The 17,500-nt window shown below is 45.5% G+C and overlaps 1 pseudogene; it reads right to left on the reverse strand.

The window, feature by feature from the left end:
- Positions 1–937: 937 nt before the first annotated feature.
- The window catches only part of LOC135533780 (transducin-like enhancer protein 3-B), a 26,218-nt pseudogene continuing 9,655 nt past the window's right edge, over positions 938–17,500 (reverse strand).

Raw genomic sequence — 17,500 nt, forward strand, 5'->3', positions numbered from 1 at the left:
GGATGTGGGGTTCAGAGGGATGGATGTGGGGGTTCAGAGGGGCGGATGTGGGGTTCAGAGGGATGGATGTGGGGTTCAGAGGGATGGATGTGGGGGTTCAGAGGGGCGGATGTGGGGGTTCAGAGGGGCGGATGTGGGGGTTCAGAGGGATGGATGTGGGGTTCAGAGGGCTGGATGTGGGGTTCAGAGGGCTGGATGTGGGGGTTCAGAGGGCGGATGTGGGGTTCAGAGGGCGGATGTGGGGTTCAGAGGTCTGGTTGAGGGCAGATGTGGGGTTCAGAGGGCTGAAGGCAGCGGTGTAAAGTACTTAAGTAAAAAATACTTTAAAGTACTACGTAAGTTGTTTTTTAGGGGGATCTGGACTTTACTATTTATATTTTTTACTTCTACTCCACTATATTCCTAATGAAGATAATGTACTTTCTACTCCATACATTTTCCATGACACCCAAAAGTATGAAACATTTTGAATGCTTAGCAGGACAAGAAAATGGTCTAATTCAAGCACAGAGAAAATCCCTGGTCATACATCAGCCCTATGAAGAGCATCCTCTGTGCCCATCAGAGGGCTTGATATCTCAGTGCATGTCTAATGATAACCGTCACAGTCTCATCTCAGATACAAGGCTAGCTTGTTCAGCGTGGCTATCCTGTTAGCAAGCATACAGCCCAGCCAACCTATAGCCTTCGTCCCACATTGTCTGTTGTTATGCCTTACACCATTATAACAATGACATGATCATTCAGCAGATGGCTTTTAGCCACAGTGACAGTGATCCAGTTGAAACAGCAGCAGTCAGAAGTCTGGACACCGACTCATTACAGGGGGTTTCTTTATTTGGACTATTCTCTACATTGTAGAATAATAGTGAAGACATCAACACGATGAAATAACACATATGGAATCATGGAGTAACCAAAAAACCCGTGAATGAGTCGGTGTGTCCAAACGCTAACGTCTCCTTACCAGGCAGTCCAGTTGGGACACGGGACTCTTGCTGCCCGGCTGGCTGATGTCCCAGATCTTAACGCAGCCCTTGCCACCGGTGTAGACGTGGCGCGTGGGGTTGCTGATGGTGACGGCGCACACCACCTCGCCGTGGCTCAGCGTGTTGATCTGGCGAGCGTGGCGTGGGATGCCCGGGCCTATGAGAGCGTCCGGGGGAAAGGGCACCGGCTGCATCTGGCCGTCGGCGCTCACGTGAAAGGAGTAGGCACTACCGTGGGGAGAAAGGACAGTTGTTTTGAGACCAAATGAAACCTGGAACCAAAACGTTGGACTTGACCTGTGACTTTCAGGCTCTCGTGATAAACAGTTTAAACAAAGAGAGGGTTTGGAGACTTACGGTTTCCCTCCAGAGATGGATGTGAGACTGGCTTGCAGGCCTGGTCGCATGTGGGAGTGAGGGTCAAACCCCGCCTGGGAGAACAGACTGCATGTTAACATGAACAAACAGTGGAAAGCCTTTCCATGCAGCCAACGAGGCCAAATGTTCAAACAGGAAACTTAGCATCACTGCCTCTGTGGGGTCAAATAAGACAGGGGAAGTCTAGTACTATTTCAGAAGGTCCGATCACACAAATGTCCTATGTGGCAAAACCCCCACCTCACAACCCAATGCCACCCAAAACAGTTCACACACATCTTGTTGGCAGAGAGATAGTTTTGCAGTTTTAAGTTACATTGTTCGCAATTCTCTGCATTGGGCAGAGATTTTTGTTGCTGTTTTAAAGCTAATTTCCTGCAGGCCTTGTTTGCATTTATAAACTAGGTGGTTCAGACCGTATACAACGGTTGGGGCGACAGGGTAGCCTAGTGGTTGGAGCCCTGAACGCTGACAGCCGTGGTATATCAGACCGTATACAACGGTTGGGGCGGCAGGGTAGCCTAGTGGTTGGAGCCCTGAACGCTGACAGCCGTGGTATATCAGACCGTATACAACGGTTGGGGCGGCAGGGTAGCCTAGTGGTTGGAGCCCTGAACGCTGACAGCCGTGGTATATCAGACCGTATACAACGGTTGGGGCGGCAGGGTAGCCTAGTGGTTGGAGCCCTGAACGCTGACAGCCGTGGTATATCAGACCGTATACAACGGTTGGGGCGACAGGGTAGCCTAGTGGTTGGAGCGCTGAACGCTGACAGCCGTGGTATATCAGACCGTATACAACGGTTGGGGCGGCAGGGTAGCCTAGTGGTTGGAGCCCTGAACGCTGACAGCCGTGGTATATCAGACCGTATACAACGGTTGGGGCGACAGGGTAGCCTAGTGGTTGGAGCCCTGAACGCTGACAGCCGTGGTATATCAGACCGTATACAACGGTTGGGGCGACAGGGTAGCCTAGTGGTTGGAGCCCTGAACGCTGACAGCCGTGGTATATCAGACCGTATACAACGGTTGGGGCGGCAGGGTAGCCTAGTGGTTGGAGCCCTGAACGCTGACAGCCGTGGTATATCAGACCATATACAACGGTTGGGGCGGCAGGGTAGCCTAGTGGTTGGAGCCCTGAACGCTGACAGCCGTGGTATATCAGACCGTATACAACGGTTGGGGCGGCAGGGTAGCCTAGTGGTTGGAGCCCTGAACGCTGACAGCCGTGGTATATCAGACCGTATACAACGGTTGGGGCGGCAGGGTAGCCTAGTGGTTGGAGCGCTGAACGCTGACAGCCGTGGTATATCAGACCGTATACAACGGTTGGGGCGGCAGGGTAGCCTAGTGGTTGGAGCCCTGAACGCTGACAGCCGTGGTATATCAGACCGTATACAACGGTTGGGGCGACAGGGTAGCCTAGTGGTTGGAGCCCTGAACGCTGACAGCCGTGGTATATCAGACCGTATACAACGGTTGGGGCGACAGGGTAGCCTAGTGGTTGGAGCGCTGAACGCTGACAGCCGTGGTATATCAGACCATATACAACGGTTGGGGCGGCAGGGTAGCCTAGTGGTTGGAGCGCTGAACGCTGACAGCCGTGGTATATCAGACCATATACAACGGTTGGGGCGGCAGGGTAGCCTAGTGGTTGGAGCGCTGAACGCTGACAGCCGTGGTATATCAGACCGTATACAACGGTTGGGGCGACAGGGTAGCCTAGTGGTTGGAGCCCTGAACGCTGACAGCCGTGGTATATCAGACCGTATACAACGGTTGGGGCGGCAGGGTAGCCTAGTGGTTAGAGCCCTGAACGCTGACAGCCGTGGTATTTCAGACCGTATACAACGGTTGGGGCGGCAGGGTAGCCTAGTGGTTGGAGCGCTGAACGCTGACAGCCGTGGTATATCAGACCGTATACAACGGTTATGACAACATGTGTTTTTACTTCTCCAACTACATTGGTAACCAGTTTCTAATAGCAATAAGGCACCTTGGGAGTTTGTGGTATGTGGCCAATATACCGCGGCTAAGGGCTGTATCCAGGCACTCCGCGCTGCGTCGTTCATAAGAACAGCCCTAAGCCGTGGTATATTGGCCACATACCACACCCTCTTGGCTCTTATTGCTTAATTAAACGATACCAGGGGCAGAAGCCTGACCTAGTTCAGTAGTACTAGTAGAGACCCGCGCTCCATATTGAACCAGGTATGAGTATGTGGGACACAAGGGGAATTCTTACTATCACTTCATACAGTGCTGTGGATTCTACACTCCTTTAAAGGCAGAGCCTTCGCCCAGGTTTGCGGTAACGCTGTAAAAGGGGAGCTTGCTAATGCTAATGAGAGCCTGGGAGACACACACACACACAAGTGTTTTGACAGGGTTGTTATTTCCCCTCCCTTGTAGCACCAGACATCAAAGCAGTGGACTTAGGCAATAGAAACCTTGGAGTTCGCTAACAATTTACACAGAGAGGAGAGAAATTATTTTTTATGTATTTCTAAAGAAATATTGAAAAAGTGAATTATTAAAATAGGAAATTCATTGTAAACTGGCTGCTAGTCATATTACCATTAGTAACTGTAGCCTGTGTGACTGTGTCGTATTAGTAACTGTATCCTGTGTGACTGTCGTATTAGTAACTGTAGCCTGTGTGACTGTCGTATTAGTAACTGTAGCCTGTGTGACTGTGTCGTATTAGTAACTGTAGCCTGTGTGACTGTCGTATTAGTAACTGTAGCCTGTGTGACTGTCGTATTAGTAACTGTATCCTGTGTGACTGTGTCGTATTAGTAACTGTAGCCTGTGTGACTGTCGTATTAGTAACTGTATCCTGTGTGACTGTGTCGTATTAGTAACTGTAGCCTGTGTGACTGTCGTATTAGTAACTGTAGCCTGTGTGACTGTGTCGTATTAGTAACTGTAGCCTGTGTGACTGTCGTATTAGTAACTGTATCCTGTGTGACTGTCGTATTAGTAACTGTATCCTGTGTGACTGTCGTATTAGTAACTGTAGCCTGTGTGACTGTCGTATTAGTAACTGTAGCCTGTGTGACTGTCGTATTAGTAACTGTATCCTGTGTGACTGTCGTATTAGTAACTGTAGCCTGTGTGACTGTCGTATTAGTAACTGTAGCCTGTGTGACTGTCGTATTAGTAACTGTATCCTGTGTGACTGTCGTATTAGTAACTGTAGCCTGTGTGACTGTCGTATTAGTAACTGTAGCCTGTGTGACTGTGTCGTATTAGTAACTGTATCCTGTGTGACTGTGTCGTATTAGTAACTGTATCCTGTGTGACTGTCGTATTAGTAACTGTAGCCTGTGTGACTGTCGTATTAGTAACTGTATCCTGTGTGACTGTCGTATTAGTAACTGTATCCTGTGTGACTGTCGTATTAGTAACTGTAGCCTGTGTGACTGTCGTATTAGTAACTGTAGCCTGTGTGACTGTGTCGTATTAGTAACTGTAGCCTGTGTGACTGTCGTATTAGTAACGGTAGCCTGTGTGACTGTCGTATTAGTAACTGTAGCCTGTGTGACTGTGTCGTATTAGTAACTGTAGCCTGTGTGACTGTCGTATTAGTAACTGTATCCTGTGTGACTGTCGTATTAGTAACTGTAGCCTGTGTGACTGTGTCGTATTAGTAACTGTAGCCTGTGTGACTGTGTCGTATTAGTAACTGTAGCCTGTGTGACTGTCGTATTAGTAACTGTAGCCTGTGTGACTGTCGTATTAGTAACTGTATCCTGTGTGACTGTGTCGTATTAGTAACTGTATCCTGTGTGACTGTCGTATTAGTAACGGTAGCCTGTGTGACTGTGTCGTATTAGTAACTGTAGCCTGTGTGACTGTGTCGTATTAGTAACTGTAGCCTGTGTGACTGTGTCGTATTAGTAACTGTAGCCTGTGTGACTGTCTCGTATTAGTAACTGTAGCCTGTGTGACTGTGTCGTATTAGTAACTGTAGCCTGTGTGACTGTGTCGTATTAGTAACTGTAGCCTGTTTGACTGTCGTATTAGTAACTGTAGCCTGTGTGACTGTGTCGTATTAGTAACTGTAGCCTGTGTGACTGTGTCGTATTAGTAACTGTAGCCTGTGTGACTGTCGTATTAGTAACGGTAGCCTGTGTGACTGTCGTATTAGTAACTGTAGCCTGTGTGACTGTCGTATTAGTAACTGTAGCCTGTGTGACTGTCGTATTAGTAACGGTAGCCTGTGTGACTGTGTCGTATTAGTAACGGTAGCCTGTGTGACTGTGTCGTATTAGTAACGGTAGCCTGTGTGACTGTGTCGTATTAGTAACTGTAGCCTGTGTGACTGTCGTATTAGTAACGGTAGCCTGTGTGACTGTGTCGTATTAGTAACTGTAGCCTGTGTGACTGTGTCGTATTAGTAACTGTAGCCTGTGTGACTGTGTCGTATTAGTAACTGTAGCCTGTGTGACTGTCGTATTAGTAACGGTAGCCTGTGTGACTGTCGTATTAGTAACTGTAGCCTGTGTGGCTGTCGTATTAGTAACTGTAGCCTGTGTGACTGTCGTATTAGTAACGGTAGCCTGTGTGACTGTGTCGTATTAGTAACTGTATCCTGTGTGACTGTGTCGTATTAGTAACTGTATCCTGTGTGACTGTCGTATTAGTAACGGTAGCCTGTGTGACTGTCGTATTAGTAACTGTATCCTGTGTGACTGTGTCGTATTAGTAACTGTAGCCTGTGTGACTGTGTCGTATTAGTAACTGTAGCCTGTGTGACTGTGTCGTATTAGTAACTGTAGCCTGTGTGACTGTGTCGTATTAGTAACTGTATCCTGTGTGACTGTGTCGTATTAGTAACTGTAGCCTGTGTGACTGTGTCGTATTAGTAACGGTAGCCTGTGTGACTGTCGTATTAGTAACGGTAGCCTGTGTGACTGTCGTATTAGTAACTGTAGCCTGTGTGACTGTCGTATTAGTAACGGTAGCCTGTGTGACTGTGTCGTATTAGTAACGGTAGCCTGTGTGACTGTGTCGTATTAGTAACTGTAGCCTGTGTGACTGTCGTATTAGTAACGGTAGCCTGTGTGACTGTGTCGTATTAGTAACTGTAGCCTGTGTGACTGTGTCGTATTAGTAACTGTAGCCTGTGTGACTGTGTCGTATTAGTAACTGTAGCCTGTGTGACTGTGTCGTATTAGTAACTGTAGCCTGTGTGACTGTCGTATTAGTAACTGTATCCTGTGTGACTGTGTCGTATTAGTAACTGTAGCCTGTGTGACTGTCGTATTAGTAACTGTATCCTGTGTGACTGTGTCGTATTAGTAACTGTAGCCTGTGTGACTGTCGTATTAGTAACTGTAGCCTGTGTGACTGTGTCGTATTAGTAACTGTAGCCTGTGTGACTGTCGTATTAGTAACTGTATCCTGTGTGACTGTCGTATTAGTAACTGTATCCTGTGTGACTGTCGTATTAGTAACTGTAGCCTGTGTGACTGTCGTATTAGTAACTGTAGCCTGTGTGACTGTCGTATTAGTAACTGTAGCCTGTGTGACTGTCGTATTAGTAACTGTATCCTGTGTGACTGTCGTATTAGTAACTGTAGCCTGTGTGACTGTCGTATTAGTAACTGTAGCCTGTGTGACTGTCGTATTAGTAACTGTATCCTGTGTGACTGTCGTATTAGTAACTGTAGCCTGTGTGACTGTCGTATTAGTAACTGTAGCCTGTGTGACTGTGTCGTATTAGTAACTGTATCCTGTGTGACTGTGTCGTATTAGTAACTGTATCCTGTGTGACTGTCGTATTAGTAACTGTAGCCTGTGTGACTGTCGTATTAGTAACTGTATCCTGTGTGACTGTCGTATTAGTAACTGTATCCTGTGTGACTGTCGTATTAGTAACTGTAGCCTGTGTGACTGTCGTATTAGTAACTGTAGCCTGTGTGACTGTGTCGTATTAGTAACTGTAGCCTGTGTGACTGTCGTATTAGTAACGGTAGCCTGTGTGACTGTCGTATTAGTAACTGTAGCCTGTGTGACTGTGTCGTATTAGTAACTGTAGCCTGTGTGACTGTCGTATTAGTAACTGTATCCTGTGTGACTGTCGTATTAGTAACTGTAGCCTGTGTGACTGTGTCGTATTAGTAACTGTAGCCTGTGTGACTGTGTCGTATTAGTAACTGTAGCCTGTGTGACTGTCGTATTAGTAACTGTAGCCTGTGTGACTGTCGTATTAGTAACTGTATCCTGTGTGACTGTGTCGTATTAGTAACTGTATCCTGTGTGACTGTGTCGTATTAGTAACGGTAGCCTGTGTGACTGTGTCGTATTAGTAACTGTAGCCTGTGTGACTGTGTCGTATTAGTAACTGTAGCCTGTGTGACTGTCTCGTATTAGTAACTGTAGCCTGTGTGACTGTGTCGTATTAGTAACTGTAGCCTGTGTGACTGTGTCGTATTAGTAACTGTAGCCTGTTTGACTGTCGTATTAGTAACTGTAGCCTGTGTGACTGTGTCGTATTAGTAACTGTAGCCTGTGTGACTGTGTCGTATTAGTAACTGTAGCCTGTGTGACTGTCGTATTAGTAACGGTAGCCTGTGTGACTGTCGTATTAGTAACTGTAGCCTGTGTGACTGTCGTATTAGTAACTGTAGCCTGTGTGACTGTCGTATTAGTAACGGTAGCCTGTGTGACTGTGTCGTATTAGTAACGGTAGCCTGTGTGACTGTGTCGTATTAGTAACTGTAGCCTGTGTGACTGTCGTATTAGTAACGGTAGCCTGTGTGACTGTGTCGTATTAGTAACTGTAGCCTGTGTGACTGTGTCGTATTAGTAACTGTAGCCTGTGTGACTGTGTCGTATTAGTAACGGTAGCCTGTGTGACTGTCGTATTAGTAACGGTAGCCTGTGTGACTGTCGTATTAGTAACTGTAGCCTGTGTGGCTGTCGTATTAGTAACTGTAGCCTGTGTGACTGTCGTATTAGTAACGGTAGCCTGTGTGACTGTGTCGTATTAGTAACTGTATCCTGTGTGACTGTGTCGTATTAGTAACTGTATCCTGTGTGACTGTCGTATTAGTAACGGTAGCCTGTGTGACTGTCGTATTAGTAACTGTATCCTGTGTGACTGTGTCGTATTAGTAACTGTAGCCTGTGTGACTGTGTCGTATTAGTAACTGTAGCCTGTGTGACTGTGTCGTATTAGTAACTGTAGCCTGTGTGACTGTGTCGTATTAGTAACTGTATCCTGTGTGACTGTGTCGTATTAGTAACTGTAGCCTGTGTGACTGTGTCGTATTAGTAACGGTAGCCTGTGTGACTGTCGTATTAGTAACTGTAGCCTGTGTGACTGTCGTATTAGTAACTGTAGCCTGTGTGACTGTCGTATTAGTAACGGTAGCCTGTGTGACTGTGTCGTATTAGTAACGGTAGCCTGTGTGACTGTGTCGTATTAGTAACTGTAGCCTGTGTGACTGTCGTATTAGTAACGGTAGCCTGTGTGACTGTGTCGTATTAGTAACTGTAGCCTGTGTGACTGTGTCGTATTAGTAACTGTAGCCTGTGTGACTGTGTCGTATTAGTAACTGTAGCCTGTGTGACTGTCGTATTAGTAACGGTAGCCTGTGTGACTGTCGTATTAGTAACTGTAGCCTGTGTGGCTGTCGTATTAGTAACTGTAGCCTGTGTGGCTGTCGTATTAGTAACGGTAGCCTGTGTGACTGTGTCGTATTAGTAACTGTATCCTGTGTGACTGTGTCGTATTAGTAACTGTATCCTGTGTGACTGTCGTATTAGTAACGGTAGCCTGTGTGACTGTCGTATTAGTAACTGTATCCTGTGTGACTGTGTCGTATTAGTAACTGTAGCCTGTGTGACTGTGTCGTATTAGTAACTGTAGCCTGTGTGACTGTGTCGTATTAGTAACTGTAGCCTGTGTGACTGTGTCGTATTAGTAACTGTAGCCTGTGTGACTGTGTCGTATTAGTAACTGTATCCTGTGTGACTGTGTCGTATTAGTAACTGTAGCCTGTGTGACTGTGTCGTATTAGTAACTGTAGCCTGTGTGACTGTCGTATTAGTAACTGTATCCTGTGTGACTGTCGTATTAGTAACTGTATCCTGTGTGACTGTCGTATTAGTAACTGTAGCCTGTGTGACTGTCGTATTAGTAACTGTATCCTGTGTGACTGTCGTATTAGTAACTGTATCCTGTGTGACTGTCGTATTAGTAACTGTAGCCTGTGTGACTGTCGTATTAGTAACTGTAGCCTGTGTGACTGTCGTATTAGTAACTGTAGCCTGTGTGACTGTGTCGTATTAGTAACTGTAGCCTGTGTGACTGTCGTATTAGTAACTGTATCCTGTGTGACTGTCGTATTAGTAACTGTATCCTGTGTGACTGTCGTATTAGTAACTGTATCCTGTGTGACTGTGTCGTATTAGTAACTGTATCCTGTGTGACTGTGTCGTATTAGTAACTGTATCCTGTGTGACTGTCGTATTAGTAACTGTATCCTGTGTGACTGTCGTATTAGTAACTGTATCCTGTGTGACTGTCGTATTAGTAACTGTATCCTGTGTGACTGTCGTATTAGTAACTGTATCCTGTGTGACTGTGTCGTATTAGTAACTGTATCCTGTGTGACTGTCGTATTAGTAACTGTAGCCTGTGTGACTGTCGTATTAGTAACTGTAGCCTGTGTGACTGTCGTATTAGTAACTGTATCCTGTGTGACTGTCGTATTAGTAACTGTAGCCTGTGTGACTGTCGTATTAGTAACTGTAGCCTGTGTGACTGTGTCGTATTAGTAACTGTATCCTGTGTGACTGTGTCGTATTAGTAACTGTATCCTGTGTGACTGTCGTATTAGTAACTGTAGCCTGTGTGACTGTCGTATTAGTAACTGTATCCTGTGTGACTGTCGTATTAGTAACTGTATCCTGTGTGACTGTCGTATTAGTAACTGTAGCCTGTGTGACTGTCGTATTAGTAACTGTAGCCTGTGTGACTGTGTCGTATTAGTAACTGTAGCCTGTGTGACTGTCGTATTAGTAACTGTATCCTGTGTGACTGTCGTATTAGTAACTGTAGCCTGTGTGACTGTGTCGTATTAGTAACTGTATCCTGTGTGACTGTGTCGTATTAGTAACTGTATCCTGTGTGACTGTCGTATTAGTAACGGTAGCCTGTGTGACTGTGTCGTATTAGTAACTGTAGCCTGTGTGACTGTGTCGTATTAGTAACTGTAGCCTGTGTGACTGTCTCGTATTAGTAACTGTAGCCTGTGTGACTGTGTCGTATTAGTAACTGTAGCCTGTGTGACTGTGTCGTATTAGTAACTGTAGCCTGTTTGACTGTCGTATTAGTAACTGTAGCCTGTGTGACTGTGTCGTATTAGTAACTGTAGCCTGTGTGACTGTGTCGTATTAGTAACTGTAGCCTGTGTGACTGTGTCGTATTAGTAACTGTAGCCTGTGTGACTGTCGTATTAGTAACGGTAGCCTGTGTGACTGTCGTATTAGTAACTGTAGCCTGTGTGACTGTCGTATTAGTAACGGTAGCCTGTGTGACTGTGTCGTATTAGTAACGGTAGCCTGTGTGACTGTGTCGTATTAGTAACTGTAGCCTGTGTGACTGTCGTATTAGTAACGGTAGCCTGTGTGACTGTCGTATTAGTAACTGTAGCCTGTGTGACTGTGTCGTATTAGTAACTGTAGCCTGTGTGACTGTGTCGTATTAGTAACTGTAGCCTGTGTGACTGTCGTATTAGTAACGGTAGCCTGTGTGACTGTCGTATTAGTAACTGTAGCCTGTGTGGCTGTCGTATTAGTAACTGTAGCCTGTGTGACTGTCGTATTAGTAACGGTAGCCTGTGTGACTGTGTCGTATTAGTAACTGTATCCTGTGTGACTGTGTCGTATTAGTAACTGTATCCTGTGTGACTGTCGTATTAGTAACTGTAGCCTGTGTGACTGTCGTATTAGTAACTGTAGCCTGTGTGACTGTGTCGTATTAGTAACTGTAGCCTGTGTGACTGTGTCGTATTAGTAACTGTAGCCTGTGTGACTGTGTCGTATTAGTAACTGTAGCCTGTGTGACTGTCGTATTAGTAACTGTAGCCTGTGTGACTGTCGTATTAGTAACTGTATCCTGTGTGACTGTGTCGTATTAGTAACTGTATCCTGTGTGACTGTCGTATTAGTAACTGTATCCTGTGTGACTGTCGTATTAGTAACTGTATCCTGTGTGACTGTCGTATTAGTAACTGTATCCTGTGTGACTGTCGTATTAGTAACTGTATCCTGTGTGACTGTCGTATTAGTAACTGTATCCTGTGTGACTGTGTCGTATTAGTAACTGTAGCCTGTGTGACTGTGTCGTATTAGTAACTGTAGCCTGTGTGACTGTCGTATTAGTAACTGTAGCCTGTGTGACTGTCGTATTAGTAACTGTAGCCTGTGTGACTGTGTCGTATTAGTAACTGTAGCCTGTGTGACTGTGTCGTATTAGTAACTGTAGCCTGTGTGACTGTGTCGTATTAGTAACTGTAGCCTGTGTGACTGTGTCGTATTAGTAACTGTAGCCTGTGTGACTGTGTCGTATTAGTAACTGTAGCCTGTGTGACTGTGTCGTATTAGTAACTGTAGCCTGTGTGACTGTGTCGTATTAGTAACTGTAGCCTGTGTGACTGTGTCGTATTAGTAACTGTAGCCTGTGTGACTGTGTCGTATTAGTAACTGTAGCCTGTGTGACTGTGTCGTATTAGTAACTGTAGCCTGTGTGACTGTGTCGTATTAGTAACTGTAGCCTGTGTGACTGTCGTATTAGTAACTGTAGCCTGTGTGACTGTGTCGTATTAGTAACTGTAGCCTGTGTGACTGTCGTATTAGTAACTGTAGCCTGTGTGACTGTCGTATTAGTAACTGTATCCTGTGTGACTGTCGTATTAGTAACTGTATCCTGTGTGACTGTGTCGTATTAGTAACTGTAGCCTGTGTGACTGTGTCGTATTAGTAACTGTATCCTGTGTGACTGTGTCGTATTAGTAACTGTAGCCTGTGTGACTGTCGTATTAGTAACTGTATCCTGTGTGACTGTCGTATTAGTAACTGTATCCTGTGTGACTGTCGTATTAGTAACTGTATCCTGTGTGACTGTGTCGTATTAGTAACTGTAGCCTGTGTGACTGTCGTATTAGTAACTGTAGCCTGTGTGACTGTGTCGTATTAGTAACTGTATCCTGTGTGACTGTCGTATTAGTAACTGTAGCCTGTGTGACTGTGTCGTATTAGTAACTGTAGCCTGTGTGACTGTCGTATTAGTAACTGTATCCTGTGTGACTGTGTCGTATTAGTAACTGTAGCCTGTGTGACTGTCGTATTAGTAACTGTAGCCTGTGTGACTGTGTCGTATTAGTAACTGTAGCCTGTGTGACTGTGTCGTATTAGTAACTGTAGCCTGTGTGACTGTCGTATTAGTAACGGTAGCCTGTGTGACTGTCGTATTAGTAACTGTATCCTGTGTGACTGTGTCGTATTAGTAACGGTATCCTGTGTGACTGTCGTATTAGTAACGGTAGCCTGTGTGACTGTGTCGTATTAGTAACTGTAGCCTGTGTGACTGTGTCGTATTAGTAACTGTAGCCTGTGTGACTGTCGTATTAGTAACTGTAGCCTGTGTGACTGTGTCGTATTAGTAACTGTAGCCTGTGTGACTGTGTCGTATTAGTAACTGTAGCCTGTGTGACTGTCGTATTAGTAACTGTAGCCTGTGTGACTGTGTCGTATTAGTAACTGTAGCCTGTGTGACTGTGTCGTATTAGTAACTGTAGCCTGTGTGACTGTGTCGTATTAGTAACTGTAGCCTGTGTGACTGTCGTATTAGTAACGGTAGCCTGTGTGACTGTCGTATTAGTAACTGTAGCCTGTGTGACTGTCGTATTAGTAACTGTAGCCTGTGTGACTGTCGTATTAGTAACGGTAGCCTGTGTGACTGTGTCGTATTAGTAACGGTAGCCTGTGTGACTGTGTCGTATTAGTAACTGTAGCCTGTGTGACTGTCGTATTAGTAACGGTAGCCTGTGTGACTGTGTCGTATTAGTAACTGTAGCCTGTGTGACTGTGTCGTATTAGTAACTGTAGCCTGTGTGACTGTGTCGTATTAGTAACTGTAGCCTGTGTGACTGTCGTATTAGTAACGGTAGCCTGTGTGACTGTCGTATTAGTAACTGTAGCCTGTGTGACTGTCGTATTAGTAACTGTAGCCTGTGTGACTGTCGTATTAGTAACTGTAGCCTGTGTGACTGTCGTATTAGTAACGGTAGCCTGTGTGACTGTGTCGTATTAGTAACTGTATCCTGTGGGACTGTGTCGTATTAGTAACTGTATCCTGTGTGACTGTCGTATTAGTAACTGTATCCTGTGTGACTGTCGTATTAGTAACGGTAGCCTGTGTGACTGTCGTATTAGTAACTGTATCCTGTGTGACTGTGTCGTATTAGTAACTGTATCCTGTGTGACTGTGTCGTATTAGTAACTGTAGCCTGTGTGACTGTGTCGTATTCGTAACTGTAGCCTGTGTGACTGTGTCGTATTCGTAACTGTAGCCTGTGTGACTGTCGTATTAGTAACTGTATCCTGTGTGACTGTGTCGTATTAGTAACTGTAGCCTGTGTGACTGTGTCGTATTAGTAACTGTAGCCTGTGTGACTGTCGTATTAGTAACAGTAGCCTGTGTGACTGTCGTATTAGTAACTGTATCCTGTGTGACTGTCGTATTAGTAACTGTATCCTGTGTGACTGTCGTATTAGTAACTGTAGCCTGTGTGACTGTCGTATTAGTAACTGTAGCCTGTGTGACTGTGTCGTATTAGTAACTGTAGCCTGTGTGACTGTCGTATTAGTAACTGTAGCCTGTGTGACTGTGTCGTATTAGTAACTGTAGCCTGTGTGACTGTCGTATTAGTAACTGTAGCCTGTGTGACTGTCGTATTAGTAACTGTAGCCTGTGTGACTGTCGTATTAGTAACTGTATCCTGTGTGACTGTCGTATTAGTAACTGTATCCTGTGTGACTGTGTCGTATTAGTAACTGTAGCCTGTGTGACTGTGTCGTATTAGTAACTGTATCCTGTGTGACTGTGTCGTATTAGTAACTGTAGCCTGTGTGACTGTCGTATTAGTAACTGTAGCCTGTGTGACTGTCGTATTAGTAACTGTAGCCTGTGTGACTGTGTCGTATTAGTAACTGTAGCCTGTGTGACTGTCGTATTAGTAACTGTAGCCTGTGTGACTGTGTCGTATTAGTAACTGTAGCCTGTGTGACTGTGTCGTATTAGTAACTGTAGCCTGTGTGACTGTGTCGTATTAGTAACTGTAGCCTGTGTGACTGTGTCGTATTAGTAACTGTAGCCTGTGTGACTGTGTCGTATTAGTAACTGTAGCCTGTGTGACTGTGTCGTATTAGTAACTGTAGCCTGTGTGACTGTGTCGTATTAGTAACTGTAGCCTGTGTGACTGTGTCGTATTAGTAACTGTAGCCTGTGTGACTGTGTCGTATTAGTAACTGTAGCCTGTGTGACTGTGTCGTATTAGTAACTGTAGCCTGTGTGACTGTGTCGTATTAGTAACTGTAGCCTGTGTGACTGTGTCGTATTAGTAACTGTAGCCTGTGTGACTGTGTCGTATTAGTAACTGTAGCCTGTGTGACTGTGTCGTATTAGTAACTGTAGCCTGTGTGACTGTGTCGTATTAGTAACTGTAGCCTGTGTGACTGTGTCGTATTAGTAACTGTAGCCTGTGTGACTGTGTCGTATTAGTAACTGTAGCCTGTGTGACTGTGTCGTATTAGTAACTGTAGCCTGTGTGACTGTGTCGTATTAGTAACTGTAGCCTGTGTGACTGTGTCGTATTAGTAACTGTAGCCTGTGTGACTGTCGTATTAGTAACTGTAGCCTGTGTGACTGTGTCGTATTAGTAACTGTATCCTGTGTGACTGTCGTATTAGTAACTGTAGCCTGTGTGACTGTGTCGTATTAGTAACTGTAGCCTGTGTGACTGTGTCGTATTAGTAACTGTAGCCTGTGTGACTGTGTCGTATTAGTAACTGTAGCCTGTGTGACTGTGTCGTATTAGTAACTGTAGCCTGTGTGACTGTGTCGTATTAGTAACTGTATCCTGTGTGACTGTGTCGTATTAGTAACTGTAGCCTGTGTGACTGTGTCGTATTAGTAACTGTAGCCTGTGTGACTGTCGTATTAGTAACTGTAGCCTGTGTGACTGTCGTATTAGTAACTGTAGCCTGTGTGACTGTGTCGTATTAGTAACTGTATCCTGTGTGACTGTGTCGTATTAGTAACTGTATCCTGTGTGACTGTCGTATTAGTAACTGTAGCCTGTGTGACTGTGTCGTATTAGTAACTGTAGCCTGTGTGACTGTCGTATTAGTAACTGTAGCCTGTGTGACTGTGTCGTATTAGTAACTGTAGCCTGTGTGACTGTGTCGTATTAGTAACTGTAGCCTGTGTGACTGTGTCGTATTAGTAACTGTAGCCTGTGTGACTGTGTCGTATTAGTAACTGTAGCCTGTGTGACTGTCGTATTAGTAACTGTAGCCTGTGTGACTGTGTCGTATTAGTAACTGTATCCTGTGTGACTGTGTCGTATTAGTAACTGTATCCTGTGTGACTGTGTCGTATTAGTAACTGTATCCTGTGTGACTGTCGTATTAGTAACTGTATCCTGTGTGACTGTCGTATTAGTAACTGTAGCCTGTGTGACTGTCGTATTAGTAACTGTAGCCTGTGTGACTGTGTCGTATTAGTAACTGTAGCCTGTGTGACTGTGTCGTATTAGTAACTGTAGCCTGTGTGACTGTGTCGTATTAGTAACTGTAGCCTGTGTGACTGTCGTATTAGTAACTGTAGCCTGTGTGACTGTGTCGTATTAGTAACTGTAGCCTGTGTGACTGTGTCGTATTAGTAACTGTAGCCTGTGTGACTGTCGTATTAGTAACTGTAGCCTGTGTGACTGTGTCGTACTAGTAACTGTAGCCTGTGTGACTGTCGTATTAGTAACTGTAGCCTGTGTGACTGTCGTATTAGTAACTGTATCCTGTGTGACTGTCGTATTAGTAACTGTATCCTGTGTGACTGTCGTATTAGTAACTGTAGCCTGTGTGACTGTGTCGTATTAGTAACTGTAGCCTGTGTGACTGTGTCGTATTAGTAACTGTAGCCTGTGTGACTGTATCGTATTAGTAACTGTAGCCTGTGTGACTGTCGTATTAGTAACTGTAGCCTGTGTGACTGTCGTATTAGTAACTGTAGCCTGTGTGACTGTCGTATTAGTAACTGTAGCCTGTGTGACTGTCGTATTAGTAACTGTAGCCTGTGTGACTGTCGTATTAGTAACGGTAGCCTGTGTGACTGTCGTATTAGTAACTGTAGCCTGTGTGACTGTCGTATTAGTAACGGTAGCCTGTGTGACTGTCGTATTAGTAACGGTAGCCTGTGTGACTGTCGTATTAGTAACGGTAGCCTGTGTGACTGTCGTATTAGTAACGGTGTATAGGGAAGAGAGGCTGAATGTGAGTATGTGAGGTGAAGGGGGAGTTTTAGGGGAGCGTACCATGGGCGAGCGTCCGTACGCAGCAGCGGCCACGCTCATCTGGGGGGAGATGTGGAGGCCGGCGTAGACCCCGGGGCTGGTCAGGGAGCCGTTCATCTCGTGGTGGCCCATCATGGCGAAGGGCGTGGCGTAGGAGCCAGCTATGGACAAAGGGGTACGCAGGGCTGGAGCAGCTAGAGGGAGGGAGGAGAGAGACAGTAAGAACAACTGATTCTGTCATAGGCAAATGGGCAGACCTACAAGGAAGTGGTTAGCGGGCGAGTGTGTTTGTATACATGTGGGTATGAGTGTGTGTGTGAGGACTCACCCAGTGCCTCCATGCCCGAGGGCTTGCCCATGATGGGCCGTAGACCAGGGGTGGTGCTGGTGCCTGGTGTGGGGGCATCGTTACGAGGTGTGGGGGTGTTAGACTTCAGGCCCGGCGTGGATGACTTGTCATTCTGACAGAGAGACTTGGTGTGATTAATGTTGCTTTATTCCAGCGTGTTCCATTGCAATTCTAAATGATGTCAATCACAAAGCA

This window comes from Oncorhynchus masou, unplaced genomic scaffold (genome assembly GCF_036934945.1).
Source record: "Oncorhynchus masou masou isolate Uvic2021 unplaced genomic scaffold, UVic_Omas_1.1 unplaced_scaffold_2658, whole genome shotgun sequence".
Taxonomy (NCBI): domain Eukaryota; kingdom Metazoa; phylum Chordata; class Actinopteri; order Salmoniformes; family Salmonidae; genus Oncorhynchus; species Oncorhynchus masou.